The 24,147-nt window shown below is 48.5% G+C and overlaps 1 protein-coding gene and 1 long non-coding RNA gene across 9 annotated transcripts in view; one reads left to right on the top strand and one right to left on the bottom strand.

The window, feature by feature from the left end:
- Positions 1 to 24,147, bottom strand: part of SHLD2 (shieldin complex subunit 2) — a 1,351,673-nt gene that overhangs the window by 611,798 nt on the left and 715,728 nt on the right. The gene's annotated exons all lie outside the window — the stretch shown is intronic.
- The window catches only part of LOC138472556 (uncharacterized), a 98,968-nt gene continuing 76,817 nt past the window's right edge, over positions 1,997 to 24,147 (top strand). Inside the window, exon 1 of the long non-coding RNA XR_011268641.1 lies at positions 1,997 to 2,817. This is a non-coding gene — a long non-coding RNA (uncharacterized lncRNA). The remainder of the gene's footprint in view (positions 2,818 to 24,147) is intronic.

Below are 24,147 nucleotides of genomic sequence, written 5' to 3'. Positions count from 1 at the left end.
CTATATACAGTGTGGATTAAACATGTGTGTCTGAGCTCCCCTATACACTGATCACTCTAACAAACGTTATTAATATAGGGACATGTTTAAGCTACCCCACTGAAGGGGGCAACAAAGTAGTGCACGCATTAAAACAACTAAACACACAAAAATAATATTCTAAAATCAGAAATAATCCAGAAATGCAAACAGAAAGATAGATATTGCGGAAAATCCAGAACAGGGAGAAGCGCCACTGATGGGCTTATTAGGGAGGTGACCGAGCTTTTTCAGTGCCTATGAAACCACACAAGATAATGCACACATGTCACTATCCCTATCCTTTAATTACTCAAGAATTGCATATTTTCCCTATTTTTTATTAACGGGGGATCAGTTCTGAAAAAGGAAAAATTCAAGACAGTCAGGAAAATTGGAAAACTGATTACCCCGCTCTCCACTGGTATTGCATACATTGGTCAGACTATATAGAAATTTTGCATTACATATTGTCAAAAGGGAAAGGAAAAATCTCCCCGCCACAAGACCACACACAATTATTACAAAAAGAATTAACTTTATTAATTATCAAAAATACCTAAAAAAATTGTTTCCTTTACAACACAACGTCTATGGTACAGATTAACAATTACTAAAACCACTGTTTTTAAACATACAGGCAAATGGGAAAACACATATAAACACAAATGACACTGGGGTATATCTCAATATCTTGTAGAATTCATTCGTATATTTCATAATATGATGTAACACGGTTATCCATATTGTAGCCTAATCTTTAGCTTTGATCAGACAAAAAGACTTTTGCTATTTTCAATCTTACAGATAGTCGACATGTTTCGGCCCCAATATATAAGACACTATCTCTAGTTATTTATACCTCCTACAAGCGAGCTCAGCATGCTAATAGGGAGACCCCCTGAAGAAAAGACACAAGCAGATAAAATAACGTGTGTAAGTATGTTCAGTCCCATTAGTAATGGACTGAGCAGAATTATTAAGAAAACTGGCACTTGGTAAAACCATCGGAATTTAACCCTGCAGCACCTAGATTCACCTTTAAGTGACAAAGAAACCTTAGAGACATGCTGGTACACACATATCCCACCAAGAAACAAGAGCCTGTAAGACAAGGAACCCTATGGGATCTTCCACCTGTCACAGGCCATTTTAAATGTGGACAGTATTCAGTGTGTCCACTTACTAAAAACATCAAGTCAATTGAGTCAAATGGGAAAAATTGGAATCTCTGCAGTTTTAACAACTGCGCAACGGATTGGGTGATATATGGTATTAAGTGTCCCTATAATCTACTCTATATAGGGAAAACTAAATGGCAAATCAAACAAACGACTTGTGAGCACCGTTCTTGCCTAAATAACAAGGATGGAGAATAAACCCTTAGTTGCTCGTTTTGTGTCATAGCAACATAAACACATGGATATGTTTTGGTTTATTATCCAGGTAAAACAACCAAGAGAGAGAGGGGGCAATAGAGACCTCATGTTATCTAAATGCGAACAACGCTGGATTTATGATCTGGATACAGTTAAACACGGTTTAAACTTGTCCATTGAGTGGACTACTTTAATATAATAAAGCCTAGGAAGCCATTAACATTACCAACGGGTATGTTCTGTTTGGTTGCTGCCTTGAATAAAGAATTTTAGTGGGTGGCATGGAATAATACTGTCAGAGAAAGGTCTTTGTGGACATGAATATGCCGTCCCCCTTTCGTGTTTTCATGCATGCACACATAGACGCACGTTGTGCAGTTTTTCCACAGCATCTTTTACGCAGAGAGATCGGTTTTTTCAATGCATTATACTGTATTTACAGGCATATGTAACTGCGCGTGTGGTCGTGGAGCGAACCCCCTTCTTTATCTTTGGCCCAAGTCACGTGTTTTTTTTCAGTTTTACATGTTTACCTTTGAAATCGAATTAGCTTGCCATGATGGTTTCTGCCGCATTTGACAAACCAAGATGGTGCCGGTATCATGGGAACGACTCTTTAGCCTGATTACATGATTTATGGAACTCCTCTCATAAAAGCAAGCTAGCTTTGGAAGCTTTAGTTTGCCGGGTAACATGAAAATAATGGAGTAGACGGAGGAACGAGGAACGCCGACGCCACTTTTTGGAGACAAGACAAAGCAAGTAGTTATTTTTCGCCGCTTTCTGCCGTTTCTTAAAGCGCATTTAACAAAACGTCTGCCAACCCAGTGTGGGTTTTGGGGCACTTATCATCGTGCGCACAGTGCGCTCTGATTTGTGAAACACATATATTTTGTTTTACAGCAAAGAGACGCAGCGTCTTCTTAATAATTGTTTGAAAAAAATAAAAAAGAATACAAGTACGGGCGTTAAATGCCGACTCCGACATAAGTAAATCCCTTCTCCTCCTCCCATTTCCATGAGTTAACGACACGGGAGAAGCAAAAAATTGTGTTGGAGGTGACGTACTAACTAGACAAATTTGAGACTAATCATGAGTTGTAGTGAATGATAAAAATTCTAAAAGTGATATAGTGATGAATAACCAGAATGTAGATAGGTGCTCAGTGAAAATACAGTTTAGAAATAAGTGAAAGGATGGGTCGTAATAATTTGTATTTCTGCTTTTTGCTTTCTTGTTCTGAATTAACATCACAAAATATTTTTAAGTAACTTGATAACGCAATTGCCGTCACAATACAAGTGGCTTCTAAATTGCAATGAATGTGCTTTGCATTTTAGAGGAAGCGCATCTCCTTGACAAAAAGCTGCCTATGCCGAATGGGAAGGACAGTTCGGAGTGATTATGACAATCGATCAGGTAAAGAATACTGACAAAAGAGTATATATTAATTAGCTTATGTCTTCAAAATGCAAAATTAAATGCCTCCCGTTGCCCCCCTTGTTTTAGGATGCCAATTTAGATGGTCCTTTGATTGAAAAAAATGACAACCTCTAATCTGTTATATTGCATGCAAGTAATAGATTGGTGTTCCTTTCAGGAAATTTTCGTTAGAATGTGTTTTAGAAACTTAGAAAGTGTTTGGAATAGAACCAACCAACATCAAATAAATGAAATTTGTGTGGAATATTGTACACAGCCTGCATTTAAGTGTTAATGCACCCGCCACGGGTCAATAATTGTTTTTAATACAGTTTTGTGTTTTGTTATTATTTTGTAGTACTACTGATGCTGGTCACCAAAGGGGTATACAAGATTAAGACATTGGGCCTCATTGTGAGTCAGCCGGTCCTGAAACAACAGTTGCGGTAAATCCGCTGCCACCTTTGTTTCCGGACCGACTGATTCCGGGTCCTGCAGGCGGGAGGTGTTACTCCTGCCTGGCCTGACCTGTTGGAAGTAACACCACCCGCCTGCAGGGGGACATGGAAAAACCCACTCTGTCATAGACGGAACCAGTGTTTCCATGATCCCCATCCCCATGGAGTCCTACTGGACTCCATGGGAATGGGGATTTACAGAATTCTGCCTCCGGAATTACCGGGTCACCGGGGTTGTAATGCCCCGGTGATTCTGGCAATCACAGAGACGGAATGGTATTACCAGTCCGGCGGCAGCCTGCCGGTTTTTCCTGCATGGCTACCACTGGTCTCATAATGAGGCCCATTGACTAAAAGAAATATTTTTGTCCTGAAGAAGGCCTTTGAAAATCATCCAGAAAAGGACACTAGAGATAGTGTCTCATATATATTGGGGCTGAAAGATGTCAACTATCTGTAGGACTGAAAATAGCAAAAGTCTTTTTGTCTGATCAAAACTAAAGATTAGGCTACAATATGGATAACCGTGTTACATCATATTATGAAATATACAAATGAATTCTACAAGATATTGAGATATACCCCAGTGTCATTTGTGTTTATATGTGTTTTCTCATCTGCCTGTATGTTTAAAAACAGTGGTTTTAGTCATTGTTAATCTGTACCACAGACGTTGTGTTGTATAGAAAACAATTTTTTAGCTATTATTGATAATTAATAAAGTGAATTTTTAAAAAATAATTGCGTGTGGTCTCGTGGCGGGGAGGTTTTTCCTTTCCCCTTTGACAATATGTAATGCAAGATTTCTATAAAGTCTGACCAATGTATGCGATACCACTGGAGAGAGGGGTAATCAGTTTTCCAATTTTCCTGACTACCCCTCTCCTCCAAAAGCAGATAAAGCATCTTTGAACGAGCGAGAAGAAGCCCCGAAGAAGACATTAGGTTGTGCCTCGTCAATCCACATAAACAAAGTGGCCATAAATAAGAATGAAAGAGATAAACAGCGCTCGAAGCGTGAAACACATCATAGAATTTGAGCAGGTGCATAGTTTCTCAGTTATGCACATAGGAGACTGTGGCTCCAAAACATGGCCAACACAAAAACATGAGCCAAAGTACTTGGGGTCAGCCGACGAGATGTGGGGATGCAGTCATCCGATTGTCCTGAGAATAAAAAAACAACTCTACCTTAACCACTGCAGCATCTAGTGCAAGCATGTTATGGCCAAGGCCAAACCGGAGGATGCAACACATTTTACCAGGGTCAGCTAACACCACCTTTGCAAATACTCAATAACTGCTATCCATCTTGTCTGGGTTCATCTTTACCTAATTTTTCTCCATCCAGATGGTGACATCAGTCCAGCACAAAGTGAAGAATTTGAGGGCAGTTGCAGGTTGCCTTTGAAAGAGGCATAGCATACAATGCATCATTGGCATACAATGCACTGCATCCCATGCCTGTACATAATACTGCCAAGCAGGATTTCTAGCAAGTTCATAAGGCCTATTGTCTTCCACATACAACTTGGTTTTACGCTTTCCAATCACGAGGGCTCATGAAAGCAATGGTTGAAAGCAATGGTTGCTTGTCAGAAAGGTCAAGGGAATTTCCCTCCTTGCAATCCCCTTGTTTTGCCGTCTTCTCCTCTTGTTAAACTGCCATCTTGGAACTGCTGTTCCCTTGTGTGCTTTGCCTTGCTCAAAGTGTGCCTTTTATCCGTGTGGGGAAGCTTAATGGAAGTCAGGTGTGTGTGATGGTCAGTAATTGCCTGACCTTGCCTGACCATTGTATTGGGAAATTAGGTATTCGGCTCAGGTGTTAGTCCGTTTTCTATCATAGCGGGCTGCCCGTGATAAAGTGTGTGTGTTGTTATGGGAGGCAAGCAAGGGGTTTGGAGTTCCTAAATATCCTACTTGGGAGGATGGGTTAAAGGTGTTATAAGGAAGGGGATACCGCCACTCACCATCCAGTGTCCCATTCCCACTCCCTGGAGGGGTGATCCAGGTGATCCTCCCGCACTGGTCCACCCCCAGGAACTGGATCCAAAAGCGATGGCTGTGTCCTGGCCACCTGGATGACAGATCCCTGAGGACTAGGGGGTGAGACACCTTTTGGTTTCTCACAGGTTCCAAATGTATGGGGTTTTGAGTATTGACATGTTATGGCTTATTGGTTGGCCGTTTTCATTCACCATGCAGAGGATGTGGATAACTGGGGAGAGCAGACTTGGGCGGGGAGGGTCATTATCAATTATATTAATGGCTGGGTTAGATGATAGTTTGGGAAGCTTCTCTTGCCTTACATTGAATGTGAAAGGGCTCTGTAACACAATAAAAAGCAGGGTGGTTTTAGAATTTTGATCCTTCAGGAACACTACCTCTGGTTTGTGGTGGATCAAAAATTGTGAAACCGGGGGGTGCTGTGGTACGCCGACAAAGATGGCCACCTAAACGCTGAGGTCCGCATCGCATACATCCTTCCAGCTATATCCTGCGTAATGAGTAAGCCCCAGCAGAATTGAAACGCAGAATACGAAGCAACAACATTGCGTGCAGTAGCGAACAGAGTTTGGTGCAGGACCGTATCTCTGGGTGCCTGAAATGATGGCTAGTCTTCGAGAACGGTCCTGTGGGCGATGCGCTGCCCACTCGCCAAAAAAAACGCATAAAGGACAACGTGACACAAGGCCCACGGAGGACCCAACCCAAATTGCAAGGCGCGGACGGCTGGATAAAAGCACATCTCTACCCTGTGGCACAAGCAGCGGCGGGCAAAATTACGAGGTAACCAGTGACAGGTGATGCAGCGTCGGAACGCTGGCTCCAAAAGGTACATGTTACCCCAGCCCATCTGAAGCAAACAGGCACTGTACATGACAAGCGACGTGGGAACACCCACCCACTGAGCCAAGACATTCGGGTGGGGGCAGCAGACCATAAACATGAATCGATATAACCCGGCAAAGTGAAGTGGGAGCCCCTGCAGTGCCAATACGCGGGCAGGCGATCCACATTAAGAGGGACATGTATTAAAAGGTGCGTAGGTCCGCACATTTGAAATATAGACCCGCGCTGCCTGGGTGAAAACTTACATACCAGCCTGCCGCAATACCAAGAAGGGTCACGCGAGGCCTGGGACAGTGCAACAGAGAGACCCGTGGTGGTGTGGGTCAGACACCGGAGTGCACTGCAGCTCACCCCAAATGTTACCTGAGTGAAAACTCCACCTGATAAGTGCATGGGAGGTAGGATTGACTGCAGAGATGATCCCACAATACCTCAGGAATAGCTCGAAAATAGCAAGGAGACAGCCCCACAACACAAGAACACCAGGACTGTGAACAGTGCAGAGACGGCATAGGTAGTGTGCACAACTACAGTAGACAGGCACAGTAGGCACTATCACGAGCAGCAGCGCGTCACTGCAGGAACAGAGTCGCAGACCCGTAGCGGCCGGGCGCAGAGTATAGCTGCATGTACACAGGAGCGCTAACCACATTAGGGGACTGCCGCCATTGGAAGGTGTACGGGAGGTGGCTTCATCAGCAACATAAGCTCCCAGTTGAGGAACAAAGTAGGGCCAATAGACCGACCCCATCCAACGCGCCCTGGTGAAGAGGCAGAGAATAAGGCAGCAAGCAGACACACACTATAGACTACCATAATGTTCAACCACCCCAACGACCAGCCAAGCCCACTCAGAAATTAGCATGGATACTTACATGGCAGCAATGCAGGCCGGCGTCTCAGCAGTTAATAGCAAACTTGATGACATTGGCAGTAACATCGTCTCCATCAGAGCCGACTTACCGAAGGTGAATGCCAGGGTCACGGAGGCAGAGACCAGGGTGACTGCGCTGGAGAACACAGTAGCCACACACGGGAAAGACATAGAGGATATTAAAAAGAGCCTAAAAGCAATGCGGGTCAAATGCAAGGACCTAGAATCCAGGTCACGCGCTGCAACAATATCCGAGTGGTGGGCATGGCGGGGAGGCCCATAAACGTTCCAATGGAGGTATTCCTGGAGGAGGCACTCTGCAAGATGTTCCCATATGTGCAATTTTTGCAGTAATTCCTTGTGGAGAGAGCCCACAAATCTCTGGCATCACCGCCCAAACCGGGTGCACCTCCGCGCACTATCATTGCCTGCCTATTAAATTACTGCAACCTGATTCTCCGGCTGTCACAGGAAAAGGGCTCCTTGACTTATGATTCAACCCAAAGCCACATATACCCTGACTTCTCGAATGGGGTACAGGCAACAGATGCACATATGGCCACGTCAAGAAGGCACTCGGGGATAGGAAGGTACCAAATGCCATGCTGTTCCCAGCCAAGCTCCGACTGCAACACAGTGTTACGCTCACCTGGTCTCTGCGGGGGCGTTGGGGCATGGTTGGAGCCCTCCCTGCAGTTGACTCCCTCAGGTCGCTTCTTTCCCCCAACAGCTGCTTTTTCGTGGGCCTGGAAGGCTGGACCTGATCCGGCGAGAGGATGAGAAACAATGAGGCTAGCGGATGGACATAGCTACGTCACTGGTCCCGATTGCGGAGGTCCAGACCGGCTGCAACCATTCCGTTTTGAAGGTACGTGTTTATGACTTTACTTATTGTCTGTGTTCTTGTAATGACACTGGCCCAAGGGGTATTGTTCGTAATGGTTGTTCGTAATGGTATATTGTTCGTTCTCCCCTGTAGCAATGAAGATGACCCAGGAGCGTGTGATGGCAAAAGGAGACTGCTCCAGGAGTTTCCACCACTGGTAAGTAGGCAGTTTCAGAAGATGCGCCAAGTTCGTGAGTAGTGCCGCTTTAGCGAGTTAGGGTCTGTGTGATCGCTCACCTTGTGTCTCTTACTTTTTTTGCAGGTGCGGCAGGTTGGTGATGGCTGGAGAACGGTATCCGGCTCCAGTTGGCTGTTGGAGGTGAAGATCCGCGTGGAGGCAGCACACAAAGAAGGTCCTGAGTCGACATAATTCTGAACAGGTAAGGTTGCTGGGCTGTACCTGCAGAGGACTCTGGGAAGGTGAGTATGGCTGCGGCAGAGTCGGGAGCGGGTGGCGATGCTTTCCGGCGATGGAGCGATCACAGGTAAGGCTTGCGCAGCGACTGCAGAGTGGAAGCGGATGACTGAGCTTCCGACGATGGTGTGGTCTCAGGTAAGGCGTACGCAGCGACTGTAGAGTGGAAGCGGATGACTGTGCTTCCGATGATGGCATGTGTCTCAGGTAAGGCGTGCGCGGCGACGGTAGAGTGGGAAGTGGGTGACAATGCTCCGACGATGATGCAGTCCCAGGTAAGATGGTCACAGTGGCTGGAGATGCGCGTGTAGAACCAGGTAGGTGGCGAAGGGTTCCTGAGACTCAAGGCGCATGTGCTGGATCGGGTAAGAGTCTTCTGGTCAGCGGTAAGCGTTACGTTGCTATTAGCAAACTAATGTGAAGCACCAGTATGCGGGTGGGGCCGGCTTATATAGGCTGGGCCCAGCCACTCCATTTTTGCTCCGCCTTGTGGCCCTACCTAGCTCCTCCTTCTGCCTTCTGCATGTGCCGTCCCTGTGATAATCGGGCCCGTCCGGCCTTGCTGCACGTGCCCTTGGTATTCTGTGTGCTGAGCACACTTTGAAATGAGCTTGGTGCCATAGGCGCCACGACTGGGTCCATTGGGACTCTGCATGTAGTTAAGGGCATGGCTCCTGCCCAGTGACCATGACACACAGGGGCAGGGCCCATTTCTTTTAAACACTGTAGGAGGCCATGTCGTACATTGAACTGAACATCCCGGCTCCACCAAATAACGGCTGACATGTTCTTCCAATTGTTACACAATCTGCAGAGCTCAATCTCGCATAATCATTGGGACACACGTAACATGTGGTTCTCCCATTCCGCCCGATCCATTTGATGCGTCTCCTGAAGGCAGAGAGTTTTGTTGTTACCTGTTGTGGCCACACAGAGCCACCCACTGTTTCAGACAAGAAAGTTCAGGGAATGGGGATACACTGTCCAGTTGGGGGGATGGTGACGGTGGGAAGGGAAGGGCATTGGGAGTTGTTCAATTGAAAAAGCTGATGGTTGGGATGAATACAAAACGTACAGAGTATTCAATAAGATGAATAAATATGCACCTAAATTCAATAGATGGCGATGGCCGGGCTGAACCGTACGGTTAAACTCCTCACCTGGAACATTAGAGGGCTAGCCAATCCTATAAAGGCACAGAGAATTCTGGCATTTGTGAAGAGGCATAAGATTGATATCCTGCTGCTACAGGAAACACATGCCATACAGAGGGTAGTAGATGCATTTGCTCAGGATTGGGGGCCTTTACGTGTGGGTACAGAATACTCTAAACAGTCCAGGGGGTGTTGACCCTTGTACACCAACGTATAGGTTTCCAACTCACTAGATCCATAGTTGACCCGGGGGGACGCTATGTAATTATATGGGGCTCAATATGGAACCAAGAGGTAATACTGATCAATACATATGGCCCAAATCCGACTTTTACATCTACATCATCAAACAGATCTCACCAGTGGGCGACGCCAAGGTTATTTGGGAGGGGACCTGAACACGATCCTGAACCCACAGATAGACAGAACAACCAGAAGCACCAGTGTGCATATCAAAGCAGCATTGACAATACTGCAGGGCATGTCTGCATTGCCCCTTATGGATGCATGGAGAGAATTACACCCCAATCTGGAGGAGTATACCTTCCATTCCCCGGTGCATAATTCTAGCTCACATTTAGACTACTGGCTATGCTCCCCAGAATACATACCCCGGGTAAAGGAATGCACCATCCTCCCACGCACACGGTCAGACCATTCACCGGTTCTGTTGGAACTGTCGATGACCGACCCAGGACTGGGCCCATAGCTGTGGCGAATACCGCCAGCCGTGCTGCACGACGAGGCCATCATCGAACCCCTGAGGGTGGATATCATGGATTACTTTGACCGCAACATGGGTTCAGTGGGATCTGTGGCCACTGTATGGGAATCTTTCAAGGTCTGGCTACGCAGGCATCTATTATCACGGGCACACATCACATTGCAGGTTATTAGAAATTAACTACATCACACAGAACTCGCCCTACACTCCCTTGAAAACGCACACACACAATAACCGGGGAAGGAGACTCTCAAGCCATTACAAGAGCAGCTAGAGAAATACAGGGCCCTTGCTGACCGAGAAATATTATACATCACACACCCAATGAGGGCCAGGTGGTACGGAGAGGGTAATAAGGCAAGCAAGGCACTGGACACGCTGATCAAGGCGGAACATGGGTATAGACCGATATCGAGTATTGTGGGGGCAGACGGCTCAGTTAACACAGACGCCGAAAAGCTTAACAGAGTTATTTTACACTTTTACAAGGCACTATACGCAAACTCAGATCAGGTGTCAACAGTATATGGATGTATTCCAGCTTCCCACACTAGAACGTGAAGAAAGAGAAATACTGGATCTCCCCCTCACAGTAGAGGAAGCCGGTCAGGTAATAAAGGGCCTGGTAGCAGGACAAGCCCTCGGACCCGACGGGCTGTTGGCAGACTTATACAAATGCTATATGGCAGAACTGGCCCGTAGATTAATGGAGGTGTGGGAGGAGGCACTATCAGTCGGCACACTACCCATGTCCATGAGAAAAGCGATTATAACGGTCCTGCTTAAGCCACATAAACCCCCACATCATACTGCAACTTATCTTTGATAAACACGGACACCAAAATCTGTGCAAAAGCCATTGCAAGCAGATTGCTACCCTACATGAATAAACTGATACACCCGGATCAGTTGGGTTTCATCCCCACGAGATCCACCTCTCTAAATCTATGTAGGCTATTTGCCATAATATCCCAATTTGTACCCAAAGCAAAGGTGATAGCAATTTCACTTGACGCTGAAAAAGCATTTGATTCGGACTCCTGGAAGTACATGTATGCAATGCTGGGGAAACTGGGGTTTGGGCCAGGGATCCTGGGCTTTATTTGCATACTATACAAAGATCCCAGTGCTAGAATAAGAATGAACCTTACCATATCACCGGAGTTCACACTGCACAGAGGCACACGCCAGGGCTGCCCATTATCTCCCCTCATATTCGCCCTCACAATTGAGGGGACGGCAGCGCTCCTCAGACACAAAGACACATGCTGGGCGGTTCGGATTCGGGGTCCCCCAAATTAATCTCGCTCTACGCAGATGACACCCTACTATACATTAGAAACCCTGGAATTAATCTGGCTCCAGAAGAAGCAAAAGAATTTGCTAAATACTCTGGGTACAAAATAAACCAGGCTAAGTCTGAAATCATCCTACTGACACAAGGGACTGTATAGTCAGACGCCACGGTAGACTACCATTGGTCCCCATGTTCAACCCGCTATCTGGGGTTTATAGTGGCCACTGACAGACATATTCTGTATAGCACCAACTATGAACCATATATAGTACAGTTGGAGACCAAACTAAAACTATGGAGCAAGCTCCCGATATCAATGTATGGACACATTGCCCTGCTGAAGATGGTCATCGTACCAAAACTTCTATACATGTTTAGTAACATCCCAATATGGCCTGGACGAATGTTCTTTGACAAGGTACAGAAACTCGCCTCTAATTTTGTGTGGGCGGGAGGGACTGTAAGAATTAACTGGTCTAAAATATGTGAAAAATACGATACAGGCAGCTTGGCGGCCCCAGATTTTTTACTTTATAACCACAATTTGCAAAATATTGGTTCCAGAACACAGAGAACTATGCCCATATACAGGTTGAGAAATATGCCCCCGCCCCCATTGACTTATGCTCTATGATATTCACAATGTCGTGTAAGGGCCCTGGGGAAGTTGACCCGGTGGGCTGTTTCATAAGGTAGGAAGTATAGAACCATATACTGCTGGCTCCCCTCTATGGCACTACCCAGATATAGCCCCCACACTGAATACAATGCTGCAAAGAGTATGGGACCCCACGAAGGAACTGACTGTGGGGGATATGTTCCCGGGTGGTACGTTTGTAAAACTAGAGGAGGTACAAGGAAAAGTTGGGGCTGCACTCACCATAACCCTACAATACCACTGCCTCAAAGTGGCATGCAGACGCAGATGGCCCTCATTCCCAGCCAAACCGGCCCCCCATCCGTTCATACTTAGCATTATGACACAAGAAGGGTTCAAAGGTGGCATACCCACTATATACAGAACGGTATAATCCCACTCCTCCTCGATGAAGAGGATGAAAAAAAATGTGAAAGAGACTTAGACATAACGATAGACGATACGCAATGGGCTAAATATTGCTAGTTCACTAAATCAGTTTCCCTTAACGCTAATCTCAGATTAGTGCAATTTAAAATCTTAAATCATCTACACATTACCCCTGGGAAACTCATGAAATTTAATCCGGCTAAACAGGAACTCTGCCCCAAGTGCAAGTCCCCAAACGCCAACTCCATGCACATGTATTGGTACTGTCCCACCATCCGCCAATTCTGGGAAGAGGTGGCCAACACACTAGGTGATATACTGGACATACACATCCCTGCCACCCCATTGAAATATTTACTAAGAGGTATAGGAAAAGTGCGTAGGCTATTCTATGTGGCGGGGCAGTGGCTAAAAAAAATATTCTCAGAAGCTGGAAGGCGAGAGTGGCACCCTCGATCCAGGCATGGCTTAAAGACTTGATATATGTACATGAGTGTGAAGAATGTTCTGTCAAGAGGGTAGGGCCCACGAGTAGGCCTAAAGATATATGGGCCCCATTCCGCCGCTATCTATTGGACATCCGTAAAGATTCCTTGACAAAGACAGAGCCAGATGCACCTGTTACAAGCCAATTATACCATTCATGAAACTGTTTGTAAATCATTGTACGTCACTCTGTAAGTGGTTTGATTGCAAATTGCATAGAAATTATTTAACCGTCAGTGAAAAATAAAGTTTACAAAAATAATAACTGTGAAACCACCATGCTTTTTATTGTGTTACAGAGCCCACTGACATTCCACGTAAGACAAGAGAACCTTCACCTTCCTATACCATTCTAATCCAGCCATTAATATCATTGATAATGACCCTCCACAAACTAGAAGTGGTGTTCATGAAGGAGAGTCGCCTCAAGGGGAATTATTATACATTCTTCGAGAGGGGAAGTTATTCGAGAATGTACCCTACTATTTTGTTAGAGGTTCCAGTGGGAATGTTGATTATGATGAAGAAACGTTACCCTTGAAAGCTACTAAAGTTGAGAGGGATCCCAGGGGTAGATATGTTGCAGCAGTGGGGGAGTTAGGAAGGGAAAAAGTAGAGCTAATGAGTGTCAATTACGCACCCCCACTGAACAAGGAGATACACCACAAGAGTCAGATGCTGTTGGTAAAATTAATGACTGATTGGTAGATACTCAGAGGGGACTTCAATGATTTAATGGATGTTTGGAAGGATAGGCGAAGAAGATCAGTGGGAGTGCTGGAGGTCATACCTAATAACATGATTCTGGAAAGGCTGTGGGTCTCACGGATTATTAGTAGCATACACACTTGATCCAAAGAAGCTTCTTTCACTCTGGGGTTAATAGTGCACTGTCCAGACCCGATTATTTTGTCGTTTCGCATTGGGGGGCAAAAGCATCCAGGGGCCATACTTTGGCCCGGTGGGGATTTCAGGCCTAATGATGATCAAAGGTAAACCATCCTAGACTAAAAGGGTGTGGAAGCTGGGCAAATATCATCTGGGGTTCTGGGATAAGGTCAAGGTACTTGAGAAGGAATCCATAGAATTGTTTGCATTTAACCCTGCCTCAGTGGAAGATTGCTTGATTTTAGGGAGACATATAAGATAGTTTTGAGATGTAAGGCAAGCTCTAGCCTAAAGGGGAGCGAAAGGGCTAGAATTGATACACTAGTGGAAACTAAAGATAGGCTTGACAAGCGGAAATGGAAATCCTGGTCAGTAATAACATTGTGACTCGTAGCACACTAACTAAAGCACATGAGCGATATCATTATATGGTTACAGATTCAGCAAAGGAGGTGTGTTGGGAAAGGAGGGCTAGAGTTTGAGTCTGGTGATAAGGCAGGATAGATGCTGGTCTGAATGAAAAATAACAGGGTTCTCAATATATACACAGTATAAAAGATAGAACCAAGGTTACATGGGACCTGGAGATTGCAGCGATGTTTGCACAATATTACAGGAAGCTTGATCATAATCATTCGTATATGGAGATGGGGTTGGATGAAGTTATTAGAGATATGCCAGTGCAAAGGTTTACAAACACCCAAGGAAAGGCCCTTGATGTAGATATCACCATTGAGGAGATGGGGAGGTGATTGCTAGAGTGCAGATGGCAAAGACCCTGATCCAAATGTTTTAGCAATTGAAACACAGCAAATCAATATCAATACAACCTTTTTTCAGTTGATAACCAGACAAGTACAGAACAATACAAAAAAAACTTCTTTATTACCACAAATACCAATGTCAATCCCCACCAAATACAAAAACCAATATTATTCCTAAAAGCAATTAATAAATAGGTTGAGATAATAATCATAAAACATTGATCCTTAAAACACGATAAAACATCTTTAGCTATTATTGCTGAGCTTTTTCTCCCTTCTCCACCATGCCTTGCCAAAGTAACTTGAAACAGAGAATATAATATCATGGGTATTTGCCAATGTACATAATTCTTTGGCTATAAACTGGGATTGTATACCTCTATTTGCAAGGCATGGATTTCAATTTTCCTTGCAAATATCGGCATACGCAGGGCACTGGAAAACAAAATGCTGCTCTGTTTCAGTTATCGCAGGGCAAAGTGGGAAACAATCAGACAGGTCTCTCTCCCACCGGGCATTGACTGAGGCAATGGGTAAAACACCCACCCAGACAAAGCTTTATAAATAAGGCTCTCTGTGTAGGACTTGCAATGAGGCAAATATATTCTTCCAATGAATACCTTTGCTTAATTTACAGGTAGATGTAGTGTAGGGGCCAAGATACAGCCCAGATACAGCCAGCATACAGCCCTGCCTTATGCCTGTCTCAATGGGAAAGGGCTTAGAGAACTCCCCACCCAAACCCCATCTTACTTGTGCTGTCAAATTCATTAAGAAGTCCATAAGCAAAGGATAAGGGACCCTTTTTTTTTATCAAGGCATGCCAAAGTTCATACCTTGGAATACTATCGAAGGGGGCGAAAGGTCAATAAAACTCATGTATATTTGACCTCCTTTGAGTGCACCATATTTATTAGGATCAGTTCTAATCTGAACACCTGATCAATGGTGCTCACCCCTTTGCGAAAGCCTGCTTGCAAATGGCTCAATGCGTGTGAACCCAGTTTTCCAGTTTTGTTAACAACATTTGAGGAATTATCCTACTCCTGGCATCCAACAGCGAGATCAGGCGATAATTTCCTGAAATGCCATCATCACCCTTTTTTAAGATTGGAACAATTTCTCACTGTGCCATGTTAATACTTCATTCCGGTTTTAAGGATGGTATTAAATGATAGCAGTAAGTAGGAAGCCTATATCATAGGTTTGCTCATTTTGAGATCCAACGGGATACACTCTGGACCTGGGGCACGTCCCCTGGCTTGCATGTTAATAGCTGTAAGAATTTCTGGTACAAAAATTTTGAAGGGTGTTAGATCAAAGCCACTTCCATGAGTACTAAAACTTCCTTCAAGGGGCATTAGAAAACAAGGTCTACTCTCCTTCTAAGGAGAAGTCATCTGTGTGAAACATCGGTTTTCAGAGATGGTCACATGAAAGATAATCCTAAAGGCTTGCATGCCATTAATAACTATTTTCTAAAAACCTTTCTAATCTTTGTCATCAATATAGCATTGGTAACCCGTTCCACGCACTATACTGGGGGCTAACAGCCCGGCAGCCTGACGTATAGGCCCGAGCGAAGCAATGGCATTTAACAAGGGCACAGGACGTTACCTCCCTGGTATAGCCTGTGGAATGGGTTATTAATGCTATTAGCACACCTGGTTGCCAATCTGGTAACTCGAGGTGCTAATAGCATTGTCTTTTCTATGAATGAACAGGACACGCATAGAAAAGACTGTCTAGAGATGGCCGCCAAAGAGCTGGAAGACGGGGCACCAAGCGAAGCCCCTCTTCCATTTCCATGGCGGCAGGAAGAAGGAAGACGGAGCAGCAACAGCAGGCCACGGCCGCAACCGCCATCAGGTAAGCGGGTGTCAGGAATCCTGGATCGCGAGGAATATGAATACCTCCGTCCCCAAGCCACCAGCAGCGAAAATACCGAATGACTCGCTGTTTGAGGATTGAGGCCACATGTGACAGGAACAGGAACACCAGATCCTCTAGTGGCTGCTGAAAGGGAATGCGGCAGGTTAGGTGACAACAGAACAGAGTAAGGATGATTTCTATGTAGCAAAAAGACCTAAGCACCTACCAGAGCCAGATGATTGATGGGGATAGGAGGAAATCTGGGGTAGTGTTAGTAGAAGCCTGTTCCCTCAGTGAGCCAAGCTGGTGGGACAAAAACACTGGAAGCACCTGGTGAAATCCGAACAAAGTTAAGCGTTGTGGTCTGAATCCCAGAGAAGGTTCCGTGAGCGCAATCTGAGTAGTCTGAAGTAAACAAGGAAAATCCGAAGCAGTCTGTAATTCAGTCCGAGTTCTAGCCAAATATACAATGAACGAAGATGCGTGGTACAAGGGATGCAGCAAAAGAAGTCCAGAAAGCGTAGTCCGTAGTCGTAATCACCAGTAGAACAATGGGAGCACGAGAAGCCAAACGCCCTATAAACACAGCTGAGAAGCCGGTTTGGCAGATTCACAGCTGATTTATGCAGAGGCGATGATGCCCGTGTCACGTGAGCCCGCAGCGTGCCTAACGTGACGGGCGCCTTCCTTTGATACATGCAGGTCCGATGCCATTGAACATGGTTGTGGGCATGACAATGTTTGAGACGCCATGTCATGTGATTGCAGCGGTGAGGTTAGTTTTTGCTTCCCGCGTCGCGTTACCAAGGCACCACCTCTGTTCAAGCGCGGATATGTACGCCATGCGAGTTGCCACCTCCTATACAGGCTATGTACTTTCGAGTAAGGATTTTTCCATTTGTCCACATGCTTGTTTCGAACCGAGAGAACAGGCCCTTGGTGAAGGTGTTTATGTTTCTGAAGAGAGCTGGGAGAAGCACTTGAGTAGGCCTGTGAGAATGTGTGCATGACAGTGGGGGTGGGAGGGACGAGGAAAATTATGTTAAGGGAAGCGAGGGTGGGGGGAAGATGGCGGGATGGGGGAAGCAACCGCCTGGTTGATAGGAGCGCAGGCTTGGATCGAGGAATTCAGCCCGCGATTCGAGGAACCTGATAGGCAGCGTCCCCCGCCCAGGGTGCTTATATTCTTTACAAGGTCATCCCAGTTATTAAGCAATCTTTGGGCCTCATTACGAGGTTGCCCATCTGGTAACAACGGTACCGGTATGCTTGCCGGTACCGTTGTTACCGGACCGGCAAACTCTGAGGTGTGCTGCAGGTGCCTTTCATTCTGCCAGGTCTGCCCTGGCGGAATGAAAGGCACCCGCAAGCACAGCATGCCTGTAACACCGGCACTGTTATAAACGTGCCGGTGCTACAGGCATCCCCATATCCATTGAGCCCTTTGGGGCTGAAATGGGAATCTACCGGCACAGGCACCTGAGAAAGGGCAATTACCGGGTCTGACGGGGTCGGAATACCCCGGTAATTGCCCATTCGTGGTTGTCGGACTTTCATGCCGGTATGGAGGTAGCCTTGGCGTTCTTACCGGCAAGTCTACCTCCAACCTCGTAATGAGGCCCTTTGTCTTTTTTCTCCATCTATCAGAGCCTTATATTCCTTTCTAAGGGCCTCATCACGAGTTGGGCAGTATCTCGGCAGTATTCCCACCGGGATACCACCCGTGCTAATAGCGCTACTGCCACCTGGTCTGGCGCTATTAGCGCCGGATCACGGGTTTGGCGGAACAGTAATCCCCCATTCCCCATTGGGCCCATTTGGGAATTCCCCATTGGAGCCAAAGGGGAATTTTCAGCACGATTAGTGTTGGTGGTATTATCGCACGGTAATAGCACCGAAAATAGGCAGATTCCCAGCGCATTTCCCCCTAACTGTGAGCTGGGGTTAAATGCTGCCAAAGAACAAGTTACTTTCTTACCTGGTAACGTTCTTTCGATGGGATGGTCCGACGACGTATTCCATATCTATGACAGTAATCACCACAGCTGTGCTGCTTCGGAAACTTTTTCGGCGTCTGCGTCCTGCGTCGATGACGTCGATGCGCCGCCGTCGAGGACCTCCTCCGACGTCCGACGTCATCCGATGTGATAAGTAGGACGCACGACGCCAGTAGCCTCAGTTGTAGTTTTTTCCCCCCAGAACGTGTGACATTAGTCAACTGCCAGTCCGACACAAAGCCTTGCGGAACGTAAGCTGCAATCGCAACAGAAATTCTGCAGCGGGGAAGGCAGGGCGGGAGCGATATGGAATACGTCGTCGGACCATCCCATCGAAAGAACGTTACCAGGTAAGAAAGTAACTTGTTCTTCGAGGGGATTGGGTCCTCCGACGTATTCCATATCTATGACAGACTCCCAAAGCAGTACCAAATCAAGGAGGAGGGAAAGAATTTAGAAACAAAATTTAGAATAGCCAATCAAATAGCAGAGCAAAGGACCGCCTTGCCAAAGGCCAGATCCTGCCCTCTGATGGAATCGAGGGAATAATGCCGCACAAATGTATGCACTGAAGCCCAGGTGGCAGCATCACCGATGTCGCGAATAGGAACACCCCTCTGCAGGGCAGTAGATGCAGCCAAGCCCCTGGTAGAATGGGCCCGCAAGCCAGCCGGTGGGTCCTTGCCCGCCAAGCGGTAACACTCCGAGATGGCCAAAATAATCCAGCGGGACAAAGTCTGTTTCGTCACAGCTTGCCCCAAGCGCTTACCAGCGTAACCAATAAAGAGTTGATCGTCCACTCTGACCCGGGACATGCGAGAAACATAAAAGCTCAAAGCTCTCCTAGGATCAAGCCTATGGAGCCTCTCCTCTTCCTTACCAGGATGCGGAGGAGGATAGAATGCCGGAAGAACAATCTTCTGGGCCAAATGAAATTCCGTCACTACCTTTGGAAGAAAAGAAGGACGAACTCGAAGGACAACCCTGTCCTTGTGAAATACAGTGAAGGGTGGCTTAACAGAAAGTGCCTGTAACTCACTCACTCTGCGAGCGGAAGTAACCGCAACTAAAAACACAGTTTTCAAAGTCAACAGCCTCAAAGGGCAAGAATGTAAAGGCTCAAACGGAGCACCCATAAGAAACCTAAGAACAAGGTTCAAATCCCAACCGGGCACCAGGAAAGGCGACGGAGGGAACACATTAGTGAGCCCTTTCAGAAACTGTGAAATTAAAGGGATTTTAAAGTAAGAACATTCTTCAGATGAGCGCTTAAAGATGGACAGCGCCGCCAGGTAACCCTTGACGGTACCCACTTGCAAGCCCCTGTGGGCCAAAGAAAGCAAAAAGGACAGAACCATGGGGATGTCACATGCAAAAGGATCCACATTCTGAACTCTGCACCAGTCGCAGAACTTACGCCAACGGCAACGGTACAGAGACTTAGTTGCGGGCCTTCGGGCCGAAAGCAACACCTCCATCACGTCTTCAGGGAGGTCCCAATCCTTATACCTCAACCTTTCAGAAGCCAAGCGTGAAGGTTGAGGGATCCGACCTCTGGATGGAGAACCTGACCCCCCTCCCGTGAGAGCAGATCGTCTCGGTAGGGAAGACGACGTGGAGGGCAGATGGACAAGTCGAGAAGGTCCGGGTACCACGTCCTCCGAGCCCACGCCGGAGCAATGAGGATCATCCGGGAACCGAACTTCCGTAACCTCCGCAGCACTTGCGGGATGACGGGGACTGGAGGAAACACGTACAGCAGCGGGAACGACCACTCCACCACGAACGCGTCTCCTAAGGCTCCTTTTGGAGGAAATTCCCGCGAGCAAAACCTCTCGCACTTCCGGTTGACACTGGAGGCAAAGAGATCCACTTGAGGGGTCCCCCAAAAGGCGAAGATCTCCAGGAGAATCTCCTGAGCCAACTCCCACTCGTGAGAGATCGTGCTCTGCCTGCTCAGAGCGTCCGCCGTCACGTTCTCGACTCCGGCCAGATGAACTGCCGAGATCGAAACTTCCTGCTGGATGGCCCAGAACTCGAGCTGCATCGCCTCCTTGCACAGAGGAAGTGACCCTGCCCCCCCCTTTTTGTTGAGGTAGTGCATGGCCACTGTGTTGTCCGTCAGGATCAGGACATTCTTTCCTCGCACAGTCGGCAGAAAAGCCCTCAGGGCTAGCCTGACGGCCCTCAGCTCCAACAGATTGATATGGAGTCTGGACTCCGACGGAGACCAACGACCGCTGACTGTCAGCCCGTTGGCATGAGCTCCCCATCCCGTGAGGGATGCATCCGACACGATCGTCACCTCCGGCCAGGGAAGCCAAAACGGAGCCCCCTTCATCAAGTTGCCTTCGACGGCCCACCACAGAAGGTCCCGGGCGACCGAGGGCGGCACCTGAATCGGGTCCGACATCCTGCCGGAGGACTGCGACCATTGCATCTTGAGTGCCCACTGCAAAGATCTCATTCGCAGGCGAGCCTCTGGCACCAGAAGAATGCAGGATGCCATGAGGCCGAGCAACCTCAAGAACTCGAACGCTGGGAGCGTCTGGGCATGCTGAAACTTGCGCACCATCTGCTGAATGTGAAGAGCCCTCACCAGGGGAGGAAAACACTGCCCCAGGGAAGTGTCGAGCACTGCTCCGATGTACTGGAGCCTCTGCGTTGGCGTCAAATGGGACTTCTTTAAATTGAGGGAGAAGCCCAGCCTGTGAAGGGAGTGGCAGGCGACGGACAGATGATCCAGGACCTGCTCGGGAGAGCTCCCCCTGATCAACCAATCGTCCAGGTAGGGGTAGACGTGAATCCCCCCTTGCCGGAGATGCGCTGCCACCACCACCATGAGCTTGGTGAAAACCCTCGGGGCGGAGGTCAAACCGAACGGCAGGACCCGAAACTGAAAGTGCGAGTCGCCAACCGCGAACCTCAGGTACTTCTTGTGCTTGGGATGGATCGGCACATGGAAGTAAGCATCCTTGAGGTCGAGTGACACCAACCAGTCCTGAAGCTGAAGGGCCTGGAGGACTTGAGAGAGAGTAACCATCTTGAACTTGTCCTTCCCGAGGAGTTTGTTCAAACCGCGCAAGTCCATGATGGGTCTCAATCCCCCGTCTTTCTTGGAAATCAAAAAATAAGGGGAACACCATCCCTTGTTCCTCTCCGCTACAGGCACCAGTTCTATGGCGCCTTTCTCCAGCAGGGCTTGAATTTCCTGCGCAAGGAGCGGATCCGGACACTTCAAAGAGAGGTTCCCCGGTGGATTGTCGCGAGGCCTGTGCCGAAAGGGAAGACAGTAGCCGTGGGTTATGATCTCCAGAACCCACACATCTGAAGTAATGGCACGCCACTCTACAAGATGCTGCGCCAGCCTTCCCCCAACCGGCGAACCATGGGACATGGCCTCATGACTGAGTAGGAGCGGCTGCGGCGTTACCCGAGGGCAAAGAGGCAACTGCCCGAGCGGCCTTGGCACCACGGGTACCTTGTCGTCCACCTCTGGTACCCCTGCGTTGGCACCTTTGACTGCCAGCTCCTCTCGCTCTACCAAAGGACGAGTAATAGCGAAAGGAGCCACCCCTCCACTGCTGTCCCCTAGGACGAAAAGGCGGAGGTTGGCGAACTGCAGCGCCCAACGACTTCGCTGCAGCTTTTGAGGTCTGCAACCTCTCAAGGCTCTCGTCAGCCTTGCTGCCAAAAAGATGTTCACCATCAAAGGGCATGTTGAGGAGCTGGGACTGCACATCAGGAGCAAACCCCAACTTCCGCAACCACGCAAACCTGCGTATCACGGTGCTCGCCGCCATGGACCTACTGACGCATTCAGCTAAGTCCAAACCCGACTGAACGGACTCACACATGGCATCCTTACCATCCTGGACCAAAGCAAGGAAACCATCCCGTTCGTCCCCTTCGGGAATATGTTCAGCCGCTAACGCAACACAGTTCCACAGAGTGTGCGTGAAACGTGACAAGGCACAAATGGAGTTGGCCGCCTGAAGCGCCATACCACCAGAAGAAAACACCTTCTTCGCCCAGCCATCAAAACGTTTGTCGTCCCTATCAGGAGGGATGGTAGGGTACGACGCCTGCTTTGCCGGGGCCGTGGCCGCCTGCACCACCAAACTTTCCGGAGTGGGGTGCCTGGTCAAGTAGCAGGGGTCGCCACTGGCTGGACGGTATTTCCGCGACAAGGATCTGCCCACTGCCGGGAGACTCTCCGGAGCAGTCCAAGCCGCCGCCACCCTACGCTGTAAAGCCATATGGAATGGCAGTACCGGGTCAGTTGGGGGACCAACATCAAGGATGTCCGTCAGATCATCCTGCACAAACTCCCCTGGGGGAGCAGACCATCCCAGATACTCAGACACCCTAGCCATAAGGCGCCGGTATGAGGAATCGGCATGGGAGCCAGGCTCAGGCCGACCAAATTCCACCTCCGGAGAGGTGTCCAGACCACTAGCATCATGCAGCGACTGCCTCAAATCGTCAAATTGACTATGGCCCGAGACAATGTCATCCGGCACCTGATCAGGAACCAGGCCAACCGAATCCTCATCCGCCTCCGAAATATAATCCAAGAGGTGGAAAGGCACCTGAGAGTGCCTGCTCTTAGCCAGAGCCTTCCTAGGGGGTACACCCGAGACACGGGGCACCTCCGACACGAAAGGCGTCGATGGCGTCGAGCGAATCGGCGCCGCCGTCGAGAAAACCGGCAACGGCGCCGTGAGGATCGGCGTCGACGTCGAGGAAATCGGCGTCGACGTCAGACGCAGCGCCTCCAATATCGGCGGCGTCGACACAGCCCTCGAAGCCGGAGCCCCGAGCGTGTCCCTCGACGACCTGAACGTCGACGGCTTCGACGACTTCCTCGGAGCCGGAGCTTCGAGAAAGCCTGTCGACGCCCTCGACGCCTCAGACGTCGATGTCTTCCTCGAAGACATCACAGGTGCACACGGTCTCGATCGCGTCGAGGACCGGGACCTGGAACGGGTACGGCGAGAACGAGCCTCCTTGTCCGAACGGGACCTCTCCCGTGACTCGTGCCGACCACTCTTGCGAGCGGCGTCTCTCGACCTCACACGGCCGACCCCACTCGGGGGCGCGGACGGTTGAGTACCCTGCGACTCAAGAATCGCCAACATTTTCTTCCCGAAGGAAGCCCATTCCTCCGGCGTCGCACGGCTGGTGGGATAACCGACGTGCCGGGCAGAGTCCTCGGAAGAGGACCTGGAAGGCGACCGGTGACGGCGCTTCCGAGAACGCCTCGAAGAGGCAGAGGAGTGGCGAGACCGACTCCTAGAAGAAGACCGACGAGACTTCCGACGATGACGCGGAGAGTCACCCCTCGAATCATCCGTCGAAAGCCCCGCCGACTTCGACTTCCGGGGCTTGGACACCCGACCTACCGACAATTTCTTCTTACGTTCGCGTAAGGCCTTGGAAGTGAGCGACAGGCAGTCGACACAGTCATCCGTGTCGTGGGCCTCCCCGAGGCACCAGAGGCAGGCGTCGTGCGAGTCAGTCACCGACATCTTGGACCCACACACCCCGCACTTCTTGAAGCCCGGACGCGGGGTCGAAGACGAAGTGGAAGACATCGCTGCGAAGGAATATTCACAAACGAACAGGTTCG

The sequence above is a fragment of the Ambystoma mexicanum genome, chromosome 8, assembly GCF_040938575.1.
Source record: "Ambystoma mexicanum isolate Mex_15411 chromosome 8, UKY_AmexF1_1, whole genome shotgun sequence".
NCBI classification, from domain to species: Eukaryota; Metazoa; Chordata; class Amphibia; order Caudata; family Ambystomatidae; genus Ambystoma; species Ambystoma mexicanum.
This window is presented reverse-complemented; position numbering and strand designations above follow the sequence as displayed.